This window comes from Aquarana catesbeiana, linkage group LG12 (assembly GCF_042186555.1).
Source record: "Aquarana catesbeiana isolate 2022-GZ linkage group LG12, ASM4218655v1, whole genome shotgun sequence".
NCBI lineage: Eukaryota > Metazoa > Chordata > Amphibia > Anura > Ranidae > Aquarana > Aquarana catesbeiana.
This window is the reverse complement of record NC_133335.1, coordinates 87861087-87876270: the sequence shown is the minus strand read 5'-3', so window position 1 is coordinate 87876270 and position 15184 is coordinate 87861087.

Genomic DNA, 15184 nt, shown 5'->3' with positions numbered 1-15184 from the left:
GGCCCTCTGCAATTTTGTAATCTTTTCTCGGTGAAGGAAGATTCTCTGGGTCACCAAGTCTATCCGGTAACCCAGAAAAATCTTGGATTGTGCAGGGTTCAGAGAGGACTTCTCCTGGCTGACCAACCAACCCAAAGTTTTTAGAATTGACAGCACCCTGTCTCGGTCGGACTGGAGCTGTTCTCGGGTTGGGCTGTAAATTAGCATGTCGCCCAGGTACGGGATCAAGGTTATCCCTTGTAGGTGTAGAAACGACACCACTTCAGCGAGGACCTTTGTAAAGATCCTCGGGTTGGCTGCTAAGCCGAAGGGGAGTGCCCTGAACTGCCAGTGACACCCTGGTCTGTCTGAACCGCGAAACGTAGGATTTTCTGATGTTTCGAGGCAATGGGAACATGCAAATAAGCATCTTTTAAGTTTAGCGTGATCATGAAGACGCCTTCTTGGAGGTGTCTTCTGACCATGTAAATGCTTTCCATCCGGAACTTTTTGTACAACAAGTACCGATTCAACTTCCTTAAATTTATAATTGGTCGAAATTTGCCCGAGGGTTTCGGCACCACAAATATGTGGGAATAAAACCCCCAGCCAATCTGACCCACAGGAATGGCTTCCTGTTCTGCCAGAGCCCAGATACTCTCCAAAAGGCCCTTCGCCTTTAGTGGATCCCTGGGGAGATGGGTGAGGATAAAGTTTGGAGGAGGGGTAGACAGAAATTCCAGTCTGTAACCCTCCTTTATAAGACTTATGCCTTGCACACATGATCGGACATTGATTAGACATTCCGACAACAAAATCCATTGGATTTTTTCCGACGGATTTTGGGCCAAACTTGTCTTGCATACACTCGGTCGCACAAAGTTGTCGGAAAATCCGATCGTTCTGAACACGGTGACGTAAAACACGTATGTCGGGACTATAAACGGGGCAGTAGCCAATAGCTTTAGTCTCTTCAATTAATCTGAGCATGCGTGGCACTTTGTGCGTCGGATTTGTATACACACGATTGAAATTTAAACGATCGGATTTTGTTGTTGAAAAATTTTATATCCTGCTCTCAAACTTTGTGTGTCGAAAAAGTCCGATGGAGCCCACACACGATCGGAATTTCTGACAACACAATCCGATCGCACTTTTTCCATCGGAAAATCCGACCGTGTGTACATGGCATTAGAATGTAAGGACTTTGTGTGATGTTTTCCCATTGGGGGAGGAACCACAAGAGCCTTCCACCACCCTTTATGTTGCCGTCATTTGGGCTCCTTGTTAGAGGATACGGGCCTGGAAAAAAAGGATACCACCTTTTCCTTTGCCCTTACCGAACCCCCACTTCTTCCTAGGCTCCTTCTTGCCCTTGAAGCGGTCTTTTGACTGAGGGCCTCGAAAAAATGTTTTTCCCCCATCCCTTTTGGGTTTTGTTGGGAATTTTTTTCCTGTATCCAATGATCGGGATAGGGCTTGTTCTAAGCCTGCACCGAAGAGCAAAGAGCCCTCAAAGGGTATCCTGCAGAGATGTGACTTAGAAGTAAAATCTACATCCCAGGTTTTTACCCAAAGGGCTCTTCTAGCAGAGTTTAGAAGAGCCGCCGATTTGGCAGTTGTTCTAACTGTTTCTACTACAGCGTCTGCCAGGTAGGCTACTGCCTTACCAATAACTTCCAATGAATCCAACACTTCCTTAGATTTAAGATCTGCGAAGAGATGGCCCCCAGGTCTAGATTCAGGCTGACTATCTAGATCTGAGTCCTCTCCTTCTTCACAAGAGTCTTGGTCTGAGGCCTCTGCCTCATCAGAATAGGGGGTCAATCCCCAGGACCCTGCCGAGGTCCCATCCTGAGAAGGGGAGCTCTCCCTAACGGAAGGGGCTTTGGAACTGGGCCCATCTTGGCGCTTCTCAACAGAGGCTTTGAATGACTGGAGGGTCGCCAGCATCTCAGCCTGCAACGCCCGACATTCCTTCATAGCCTGCGCAGGCTCTTTCCCTGTTAACCTATAAATGCATCTGAAGCAAAAGGGTTTAGCGGGGTTTAGCGTGGTCTGGCGGGAGTTTTTCATTACAATTACCACAACGCTTAGATTTAGTTGTGGCTTTCCTAGACCTACTGGCTGACCCCTGAGCAGGGCAATCCGTCTCTGAAAGACAAAAAATAAACAATACCCTGTGTCAGCCCCTATCCTCTCAGGGTATCCTGTGGGGGGAGAGGAAAAAGGGGCCACCCCAAAGCTTCTCCCCCCATCAGCTGATTCACTCACCCCCTGTGGTGATCTCTGTTGCTGCCAATTTTGGTCCATCCTCCTCCATCCTTCCAGCTGACCGACCACCCAGGCAGGATCACTTCCGGAAAGGTTTGGGGGGACACAGGACTGCGGACCCCGGCTCCGTTACCGCTTTTATATGTTTGTCCCTCAGATCCTGCTGCGCTGCTCGCCGCCATTTTGGTGTAGCCAAGGCCGGTGGAAATAACATCCCATGAGCGCGTCGTCCACTTCTGGACATGCGCACTCCACCTGAAGGAGTGCACATGTGCCAGATGGTGCGGTGCCAGATCTCCTGGCACCGCGCCATCCAGACCCGGAAGCCGTGTCTTACAGCAGCAGCATGAGGAACTCCATTCTACTACCACACAGTGGGATAATCCAGCGGCCCCTCCTAACCATCTGCCACCATCAGGTAGGAGGGGAGAGTGTGATGCAAGGTCCCTGGGGCTGTTGAGACCCTGCCCGTGTCCACAGCCACCAGTATCTCTGGGAGGGGAGGGCAGAAGGGGGAGGGGGGAGATTGTAAATCTTCCCCCGCCACTTGCCATACCTCCCTGAGACATCTCCAAAAGGGAATGATCCCCCTTGGAGAGAGCAGTGCCCTGCCAGACTCTGCAGCCACCCTGACTGTTTTAATCTGACCTCCCAGGGGGAGACCTCGGTCCCAGACCTTGGTCTTTAAAGCGGGAGTCCGGCGACCAATCTTTTTTTTTTTTTTTTAGGTTATTGGGACACTTTGCTAATCACAAAATAATACTCACAGTTTGGGTGTAATATTTCCGCCTCTGTCTGTTTTCATACTGAAGAATAACTTAAAAAATGTGATGCTGGCTGTTTCCATCTTGCTTGTGGGCATGTGAAGCCCACAAGCATTGATTTTCTGGATGCGGTGAATGCTGTTCATTCACAGCTTGTTCAGGCGGATGATCATTGTTTCCGCACTGAATCTTGGGAAGCCTGACACTAAGCTCCCAGGAGACAGTGCGGCGCCGGGGAAAGGCAATAAACACGCCTACTCCCATGGGAGGAGAGACAGGAAGTGCCACAATAAAGTACAATATAAAGGTAATTACAGCGATAAAAAAAATGTTCGTGCGGCATTTGAACATCTATGCAATTAACTGAAGGGGGTAAGATTAAGTTAAAAATTTGAGTGGAACCCCGGAAATAACAAACAGTTTTGCTGTCATCCTGTGGAGACACAATCGATAACTGAGGGACAGAGGGAAGGGAGGGGTCTTTTGAACCTTGTTGTTGATTGTGTTTCCTGTCAGGTGGGACTCATCATCTCAGGTGTGCCGTCCTGGAAGATGACTGGAGAAAAACAAGCTAAAGACTGGTCATTGACAGGCAAAGCATGTCTGAAATTAATGCCTGGCCAAGCAGGGTGATGTGTGGAACTAGAACACGCAGCGACCCCACAGGGGCACTGCTACATTAAGCCTAAGATCTACCAGAACACCCAGATGCTTCTCCACTATGGATTCCCCCAGTTATACTCACCGTAGTATGTATGATGCATGCATATTCTTAGCCCCCTCAGTGCAAAACTTTACATTTATCAACATTAACCCTCATTTGCCACACAGACACCCAATTAGACAGTGCATTGATGTCAGCTTGTAAATTGGAGACATCCTGTAAGGACATTATTCCACTGCAAAGCTTGGTGTATTCTGCAAAGACTGAAATGGTACTCTTAATCCCAGACCCTATATCATTTATAAAGGTATTAAAAAGTAAGGGTCCCAACACTTTGACCTTGGGCTATACCACCGATAACCTTAGACCATTCAGAGTTGAATCATTAACCACTACTCTCTGAATACAGTCTTTAAGCCAGTTTTCTATCTATTTACAAACTGATTTATCCAAGCCAGTAGACCTTACCTTAAACATGAGCCACAAAGTCCATGAATCACAGTTCCACTGTGTAAAATAACTGAGATATCCAAGAAATCAAGGTGATGTCAATATCTTCTATGCAAACCACCACCAGGAGACCTCCAAGGATGTATGCTCACCTCTCTGATGGGCCCCAATATATGGGGCAACAGAAGCCTTACATTGTATGAATCAATGGCTGAGGGTAGATGCTTTAATGGATTGGACAGTCAGCATGAGAGCAAACAAAGTTTTGATCAAAAAAGGAAAACACCCTCATAGAGCAGACTATAAAAGAAACATTGCTTTATTTAAAAACATATATACACTCAATCGAATAAGTGTTATTAAAAGCTCATCAAAAAGTACCCAACCTCCACCTCTTCTCGCCGAGCTGCACCAAGGAAAAGGATAGCAGAAGCTGAAAAAGCATAAAGTTCTACACTCCAAAGTGTTCAACTTTGTGTTTTGAGTTGGAAACCATAGAATCGCGATAAACATATGAAAAATATATAAAGTGAAAAGTGCTCTCATGCACCAATCAGATGGCAAAAACAGGTCATATACCTGGATTTGTATGACCCTATAGTGAACAACAAAAATATACAAATCATAAATTACCAAACACCGGCACATGTGCGGCAGCCTGAGGTGAAGGTAATGTTACCTTAGAGCTCCGCTCCTCGGGAGTTTTCATCGGAGGACTACAGGTCCCAGTGAACCAGCAAGTATCCCAAAACTGCAGAAAATCCTACCTAATACTGTCAGCTTCACTGACAATGGTCTTGAGAGCTCCTAAAACGAAAATTAAAGCAGGAAAAATGAAGGAAACGGCACACAGGCTGGCGGCTGGAATGGCTGCGGCATCCTCTCCCCACAGCACAGCGGTGAATACACTAAAAAATCTTTACCTCACAGTCAGCACAGCGGTGAATACACTGGAAAATCTTTACCTCACAGTCAGCACAACGGTGAATACACTGAAAAATCTTTACCTCACAGTCAGCACAACGGTGAATACACTGAAAAATCTTTACCTCACAGTCAGCACAGCGGTGAATACACTGAAAAATCTTTACCTCACAGTCAGCACAGTGGTGAATACACTGGAAAATCTTTACCTCACAGTCAGCACAGCGGTAAATACACTGGAAAATCTTTACCTCACAGTCAGCACAGCGGTGAATACACTGAAAAATCTTTACCTCACAGTCAGCACAGCGGTGAATACACTGAAAAATCTTTACCTCACAGTCAGCACAGTGGTGAATACAGTGGAAAATCTTTACCTCACAGTCAGCACAGCAGTAAATACACTGGAAAATCTTTACCTCACAGTCAGCACAGCGGTGAATACACTGAAAAATCTTTACCTCACAGTCAGAAGACACAGGCTGCTAACGGTGAGTCTGAGTCTGAATATGAATACTGTGAATTACAAGCTGCTACACAGTCTGACATCTTCAAAAAATTTGAATGGATGCTTCAGAAAGCCCTCAAACAGACTTCTGATCATATAACTGACAAACTGACTAAAGAAATTAGAGAACTAGGTCAGAGAACAGCTGACTTAGAACTGAGGGTTGATGAAATTGATAATTTTACACAGAACTACATGTCTGAGATGAAGGTACTAAAAGAGGAAAACCTTACATTACAAAATCGTTTAGAGGACTAAAGAGAACAGAGATCGTCGATCGAATCTGCGAATCAGGGGAATCCCTGAATCTGTTCTAGACCTGCAGGCTAATATCACGGCGCTCTTTCAAGAATAATTACCTGGAACCCCTATTGACAGGTTCGAAATGGATAGAGTGCATAGAGCGTTAGCCCCACGCAAAATAAATTGTCCCCCGAGGGATATTATAGCTAAATTGCACTTTTACAGAACCAAAGAACAGATACTAACAGCTGCCAGAGGGAGAGAATCTCTTAGCTTCCAGGGCAATACGTATCAACTCTTCACGGATTTGTCCCCACTAACGGTTGCAAAAAGACGTGCACTTAAACCTCAACTCCAGGTACTCCAGAGAAATCAAATTTCCTTTTTGTCTCAGATTTACTCATTTGGAAACAAAATATGTTTGTCGCTCTTCAGAGGACTTGAAGTCAGCCCTATTTGATATGGGCCTAGCCGAAGCAATCTTACCAAATGACCAGTCTCATAGGCGCTCAGCTTTTCGTTCTACACAGCAAAACAAAGACCCAAAACCCAGGTATTCCACATCTTCCCATCAAAATCTTAACAAGCGAGGTCGATATGAACATTCACCACCAAACAATGAGGATTCACTGACAATCTGACAATCTAAGCCAGACTAGTTATTTGTCCTTGCTACTTTTTTCCAGCACAGTATGCTGACAGAGTTAATAAACTGGCCATATTCATGACTAAAATGAGTTATGGCTACATACTTTTTTTTTTTTTTTTATTAACTTTTTTCTGTTTTTTTTTCCTCTCAAGTTTTTGAACTTTATTTTTTCTTTTTTTGTAACAATTTAAGCGAAATTTTTCCATGATAGTAATGGAATAGTTCCTGTGGTCCTCCGATGTTATACATCCCTTAGGAATTTCTTGTTGCCCTTTACTCCACCTAAGGACTCCTACCATTGTTATGGGGGTCTCTATTGGTGGTCCCGGACCCTCTCAGAGAGTTCTAAAAACTCTCCTGAGATGCTCCTACACCCTATTATTTAGCCTTTATATACTGCTAAATTGTCTTCATATTGGGTTTGTTCGATTCTCCTCTCCTTTTTTCTTTTTCTATTCTATTGCTTCTTTCTTTAATCTTTGCTATTCCCTCCTGACTCTCGGGTTGGTGATCCTGGCTCTCGGTGAGTACTCTGCTTGTTATGCTATAATATTCGCATTCGTTGTTTTATGGCTCCTATAAATATCTTGTCATTAAATGTACAGGGGTTTAATACCCCACATAAGCGAACCAAGGCTTTACGCTCTTTTGCTATGAAAAAAGCTAATATTATATGTTTGCAGGAAACGCATTTTACTGACAAAGTTTATCCCAAATTTCTTTCATCATCATATCCACAATTCTATACTGCTTCAGCTACGGTTAAACAGCGCAGAACTCTCATTGGTTTTCACCGTTCCACTCCGTTTAACCTTGTATCCAAAATAACAGACCCTGAAGGACGATATGTTCTCCTAACAGGATTTATTTCTGATAATCCTATTACTATTGTGTCTTATTATGCCCCTAACAAACGCCCAACTGCTTTCTTATCCCACCTTTTTCAACTTATAGAAGTACATAAGTTTGGTACTGTTGTTATTTGTGGGGATTCTAATGCTACTATTTTCCCGTTCTTAGATAAATCTCCCCCTGGACCTACCACAAACTCAATAAACCTAACTTTTCAACATCTACTCACCACTCATAGCCTGGTAGATACTTGGCGAGAGATGAACCCTATTAGTAGGCGCTTCACTCATTATTCTTATCCGCATAACTCTTTTTCATGAATAGATCATATTCTAATCCCGTCAAGTATGCTACCAGAAATCATATCATCCAAAATCATTCCTTTTCCATGGACAGACCACTGCGCAGTATTCATTACCATTGCTTCCACAATTCCTAGATCACACAATACCACTTGGTGTATAAACGATTCAATTCTGAGCCACCCTTCTCATCGTGTTGAGATTGAAAAAGCACTTTCTGATTACCTAAAATCCAATGATACAGACGATGTCTCTGCTATTACATTATGGGAGGCGCACAAGGTAGTCATTAGGGGTAGACTGATACAACAAGCAACTAACCTTAAAAGAGAACGCAAACTGTTGTTTGCAAAACTTGAATCTACCTTTAATGACTGTCATCAAACTTTTCAAACCTCCCCGAATGCTACCAACAGTACCAAACTAGAAAAAGCCCGCCTGGATCTAGATCTTTTTCTTACTGATACCGCAGATAAACTTATAAGTAAACGCCAGCATGTTCAATATCGTAGGGCAAATAAACCCGATACACCTATGGCCAGAATTAAAAAAAATTCACAACATATACATACGCCTATCAGATTGAAAGTATCCCGGGAATCTTACACTAGTAACCCAGTGAAAATACTTGAAATTTTTCGCTCTAAGTTATCTAAACTATATTCTTCTGCCTCAAATTTTGATAAAACTAAAGCAGACACACTGTTCTCCAATATCACGCTTCCTAACCTTGATCAACAACAGAAAGATCTTCTTGAATGTCCAATTACAGATACTGAAGTCCTTAACGCAATAAAATCTTTAAAATTACGTAAAAGACCAGGCCCAGATGGATTTTCGGCAACATATTATAGACAATTTGCATCAATCTTAACACCTGTCTTAACTAAAGCCTTCAATTCGATCCTTAAAGGTAACTCATTTAGAACAGAGACTCTCACCTCTATAATAGCAATGATCCCCAAACCACATTCTGACTCCACCTCCTGGACTAATTATCGTCCTATATCCCTCCTAAATCTCGATATAAAATTAATTGCTAAAATTTTGGCCACTAGACTGAATAATATTATTGGCCTACTAATCCATAAAGACCAAACAGGCTTTATGCCTAAACGCCAAGCTGGAGATAATATCAGGAGAGCACTCTTACTTATTATTGCGGCTAAAACTAGACGAATCCCAGCTTGCCTTGTATCCTTAGACATAAGGAAAGCATTTGATTCGGTTACGTGGCCTTATATGGAATATGTCCTTGGTAAATGGGGATTTGGAAACAATTTTTTAACCTGGGTCTCATCCTTATACAAGAATCCTAGAGCATATATCAAATATGCAGGCTATAAGTCAACAATGATTGATATCAAAAGAGGCACTAGACAAGGATGCCCTCTTTCCCCTCTACTTTTTGCCCTAATAATAGAACCCCTGGCACACCTTATTAGAACCAATCCTGACATTAAAGGTATCGAACTAGGTGGTTATCACCATAAACTATGTCTCTTTGCGGATGACATTCTCATATTTTTGTCTCATCCCCCTAATCTACTAAAAACACTAGATAATTTTGCCCAAATATCAGGACTACATGTTAATCCAACAAAATCAAATGCATTAAATATTTCCTTATCTCAATTAGAACTTCGGCAGGCACAAACTTCCTTACCCTTTACTTGGGTTCCAAAGCAGCTTCCATACCTAGGAATAAAACTCACAATCTCTCTTAAAGACCTTTTTGCGGCAAATTACTTACCCCTCCTTAAACAAACTTCCGGCTTCCTGAAACAATGGGCTCTTCTATCATTGTCATGGTTGGGAAGGATTAATGCAGTAAAGATGTCAATCCTGCCAAAATTCTTATATTTATTTAGGGTACTCCCTATTTCTTTACCATCTTACTTTCTTAGACTTACTCAACGTAGAGTTATGTCCTTCATTTGGGGTACCACCAAACCTCGTATACCTAAATCTACGCTTTACCTTAATAAATTGAGTGGTGGTTTGGGATTGCCCAACTTTTCCTCCTATTTCTACGCTGCACAGCTAGCACTTATACCCAAGTATCATACTTCTGTAGAAGCTCCCCTATGGGTAGCTATTGAATCAGTGGAAAGTGACCCTATCTCAGTGGCAAATATGTTTTGGCTCTGTCCTGCTGATAGAATACATCTTTCTAATCCTATCACGAAACAGACCCTAGCAGTATGGGATAAATGTAAATTTGCACATAATCTTCAATCAACACATAATCCCTTGCTTTCATTTCTTAATACTCCAGCCTTTTATCCTGCCTGGAAATTCCCAAAATCATTCTCTGCATGGACCTCTACGAACCTGACTCGTTTATACAATCTTTCCTCGACTAAAGCTATTTATACATTTCCTGTACTATGTGAAACCTTTGGGTTACCTAAAACTGAAATATTTCGATATTTACAAATTAAAAATTTTTATGAACCACTTCTTAGTACAGGCTCAACTCTTAATCAAATGACTCAATTTGAGCAGATTTGTATAAGTGATCCACACATTAGAGGACTTATCTCAATATTATATTTCCAACTTAATATGATATCTAGTGAGTTTCTACCCTCATACACAACTAAATGGGCACAAGATATGAATTGAGTGTTTAATAAACAAGATTGGTCGAATATATGGTCAGCCACCAAAACTTCCTCTCCAAATTGTTTTGCTGCAGAAACTAATTACAAGGTTCTAGCACGCTGGTACCTTGTACCAGCTAGAATAGCTAAATTTGTCCCCACATATTCACCTAATTGCTTTAGAGGATGTGACACAGCAGGAACACATTTTCACATATGGTGGCAATGCCCCGTAGTTGAAGAATTCTGGAAGAATATATTTCTTATGGCTTCTAAAGCCCTGGAAATCACGATTCCTCCAGATCCTGCAACGGCACTCCTAAACCTTAAACCCACAATACTCACCCATACTCAATTCCAATTGTTTATCCAACTTAGCACTGCAGCTAAACAAACGATTGCCAAGGCGTGGAAGTCCCAAAATCTAATTCTTGCTGAAGCTAAACACAGAATGAACAGAGCACTTTTATACGCCAAGATGACAGCTATTGAAGAAAATAAAATAAATAAATTTCGCAAAATTTGGCAACCATGGGTTAAAAACTACCTCCCTACAGATTTTGACCAATCTCTGTTGTTACCACACTAAGATATATATCATATTATTACTGAAATATATATTATATTTGTATACCTAATGAGAGCTGGATCATCATCCCAGGAAACTCTCTCTTTTTTTTTTTCTCTTTTTTCCTTCTTTCCATCTTTATCTCTCCTCCCTCTCCTTTTCTTTTATTATTTCCTAAAATATTCCTGTGGATACTTAGTCTAATAACTTGATTTATTTCTCTAATCTTACATCTAGAATCCCAACTAGTGTATAGTAAATATGGTTGTAAAATATCTCTAAAATTACGTTATTTTATTAACTTATTTATTTATCTTTTTTATCATACTGCAAAGATCTTCTGACGACTGATATGTATCCATGTATTGTATCACTTTATTTCTTCTTCTGTGAAAACTCAATAAATATATTTAACAAGAAAACAGAGAAGAAAATTAGAAATAAAATTAAATCTAAATTACCAAACACCTAAACAGTTTGTGTATTAAAGGTGTAAAAATGTCCATAAATAACAGAGTGAATGGGCCAGATAACGTGGTGTCCAAAAGGCCCACACAGTGATAACACCCGTAAACTAGAGCAATGATTAATGTCCATCCATAAATAGTATGTTCTTCACAGTTGAATAAAGGACTAGTGCAGAAATCCACCACCAGAATGTAAGGGGTTACTGCTTACCGGAAGCCCGTGATCCCCCGTTACAGAGGATCAAGGGAAGCCTGTATATAATAAGCCCTCCAGAACGTATCAGGTGCACCAACTGTCCTCGATGTATTGGGGGTGATAAGAGGATCTCCAGAACCACCCAACGACCCTCATAACATTCCAACACTCCTCATTTCATTCCAAACTCATGAGTGGATGTATATGGCATGGAAAGATAAAAAGTGCTCCATAGCGTAAAACCTTCAAGTTTATTAGGTATTAAAAACAGTCAGTATTGCACTTACATAAGCAAGCAGATAAAACGCCTTGGTGTCTGGTGCGGCGGCCGGTAGCACACAGACCAACCCGTCCTTCTGGAACCGACAACAGCAACACGAGGTGACGTCAGCGCGTCGCTCCACCCTATGCATTTCGTAATAGGTTACGTCGTCCAGGGCAATGGTTTCCAATTTGATTACTGTATTTATGTTGTGCAGGAGAATTGCTGCTTTATATACATGGTATTTCACTTAACCATTGGGATTTGGCACATCATTTTTTATAATTTTCTTTTGACCTTAGCGCAGTTTGTTTTTTCTTTTTTTGTGTTTTGACGGCTTCTGCTATATATATTTTAAATCATGTGATTTTTTATGTGAAAAAAATATGTATATGTATATGTATGTATAGTATTATTTTGTTTATACTTATTTGGGTTGTATTTGCAACTTTCCGGTTTGCTTTGGCATATAACAAAGGTGGGTCAGCGTTACAAACACTCCAGCCATGGGTGTAGCATAAGGGATTGCAGGGGTCACAATTGCAACCCCGCCCCGAGCTCCAGGGGGCCCCTGCAGCCTCCCTGTCATATTATCATATCCTCCACAAAATCCAGCTCCGATCTGCCCTAGGGCTCCACAGCCATGCTCCAGTACCAGGCTTCTACTTTGCCTTCCACAGTCCACACCCTCTGTTCCCAGGGAGAAGCTGTGAGCCATTTCCTGAATGGAGAGGAGCACGAGGTGAGAACAGCCCAGGATGGGGAAGTGTCTGTGCTGTGTGCTGGCAACATGGAATGGTAACCGAGCTCAGCGAGGCAAGAGGAGGAGAGTGCCGTCCTGTAGCCACGATGGGACCGATGTCACTGGTGAGGTATGACACTGCTCAGTGTCTCCTAGTCACCAGCTGGGATTCTCTGTACCCCCCCTCCCACCTGGGGATGTCTACTTACCCCACTTCCCTGACAACTGGGGAAAAAACACACACCTCCGGGAGGTGACCTTCCCCCAACACCTGCCAACACTGACAGAGAAACCTTCAGAAATTGCTAAAACAAATCCCTTAACACCTCCTCAGGGGACCCCTGAAGTGCTGCAGGCTCCAGATTTTGTGTCACATGGCTTTGCCCTCCCAGATCTAAGTTGCACCCCCCAAAGCCCCCTGACCACCCACTCCACCCTGCATGCTATGCCCGGCTGCTAAACTCTGTTCCCATTACAGCACTCTAGACTGTTCCTCCTCTGCAGGGCTGAAATCACATTCCTTTACAACACAGCCAGTTAGCCAAGATCTGCACAGTGTGTATCTGCCTACTGCAACTACACTGCCGTTCCGACCAGAGATTTTCACCGTTCAGAAGGGCAACATAAAAGCCAAATACACCCTGTGACTGACAGACTGTGTGTAAAGGAATGTGATTTCAGCTCTGTGTAGTGTGTGTGTGTGTGTGTGTGTGTGTGTGTGTGTGTGGGGGGGGGGGGGGGGGGGGGTCTGTATACAGTGCTGGGATAGGAAAGGAGCTCTGCCAGGTGACCTGCCAGGGGTCCCTGTCCTCTGATTCTCCAGCAGTAATCCCTGTCCTCTGATTCTCCAGTGGTAATCCCTGTCCTCTGATGTAAAGAGGAACTCTGGGAACGCAAAACTCTTAAGCCATTTTGAGTATCTAGGCATGCAGTGGATGTATCTGCAAGCACGTTGGAAGTAGTGGGGGGGGGGGGGGCCAGGTCAACTTTTGCATTGGGGCCCACAAGCTTCAAGCTACGCCTCTGACTCCAGCCATCCATTACGTTGTAGTATGTTTTACTTTTTTTTTTTTCAGCTTTTTTCACATCTCATTTGAGTGGGGGTTTTCAGAACTTGCTTGAATTTTTAAAGCGCATATTTCCATGTAGGGTGCCTATTTACATTTATACTTATTCCAATACGTAGGAGGGACAGTTTTGCTTAACAGTAGATATTGTAGCAGGCTGTATGTTATCAGTTCTGCCACTAGATGGCAGGCTGGGAACCTAAGTAAATTGCATTTGCCAGGTTTCTGTTTATATTGCTATATGTTATCTTTACTTAAAGCCCAGGTTCACAGTCACACTGACAATGGGATTGAAATCTTGCGAGTTCAGCTGAACTCGCTCGGTTTCATACCCGCATGTCAGTCAGACTCCATGGGCGACTTCAGAGACATCTGTGCGGGTTCATGCACAGATGTTTATACAAATCACACCCCGAAGTCGCCAAAAGTAGTACAGGAACTACTTTTGAGAATCAGTGTGGCGTCGAAAAGTCGGCGTCGCACTGATTTGGACGGTGCCATTGCTGGCAATAGTCGCCGATTTGGCATGCAATTTGACATGTCAAATCGCACGTCAAATCGCATCTATGTGAACCAGGGCTCATTTGGACTTTTGTTATGTAGCACAATACAAGCTCTAATGTATATGATGTGATAACCAGGGCTTTTTTTTCTCAGAGAATAGGTGCAGGAACTCTCCCCTTCTGAGTTCCCCCTTATCTTTGCCCCCTACCCCCCTCTGAGCATTGTCCCTTGGTTCCACCCCCTACCCACCTTCCAGTAGCGCCCCTTTTAGAGAATACAGAACCATCATCATATTGATCATCATCAAGTATCATTTTGTGGTGCTAAGTAATTTGTTAATAACAAGAAAAGCAGTAAAATAGATCCCCTGCAGCCAGCAACAATAGATCTCAACCCAACACAATAGACTTCTGCAGTAAAAATAGGTCCCACCAGCAACAAATAGGTCCCCTGCAGCAACAATAGACCCCACCCCACCAACAATAGATCTGCCATACAATGGACCACATCCAAGCAACAATAAGTCCCCCCAGCAACAATAGACCCCAACCCAGCAACAATAGATCCTCTGCAGCAACAATAGACCCCAAAGAACAATAGATCTCCCACATAACAATAGATTTCCCCATCAACAAAGGACCCCACCCCAATAACAATAATCCCCCCCCCAGCAACGATAGACCCCACACAATATACTCCACCTCATCAACAATAGATCCTCCATACAACAATGGACCACACCCAAGCAACAATAAGTCCTGCAAGCAACAAAGACCCCACTCCAGCAACAATAGATCCTCTGCAGCAACAATAGACTCCAAATAATAGATCTGATACACAACAATATATCCCCCACCATCAATGGACTCCACCCCAGTAACAATAAGTCCCAACCCCAGCAACAATGGACCCCACTTCAGCAACAATAGATCCCCTGCAGCAACAATAGACCCCACGCAACAATAGACTCCACACCAGCAACAATAAATTCCACAGAATAATAGACCCCACCCAGTAACAATAGTTACCCCACACAATAGACTCCCCAAGCAACAATGGACCCCACCAACAATAGGTTCTCCCAGCAACAATAGACCACATTCCAGCAACAATATATCCACTGCAGCAACAACAGACCCCACACAACAATAGATTCTACACCA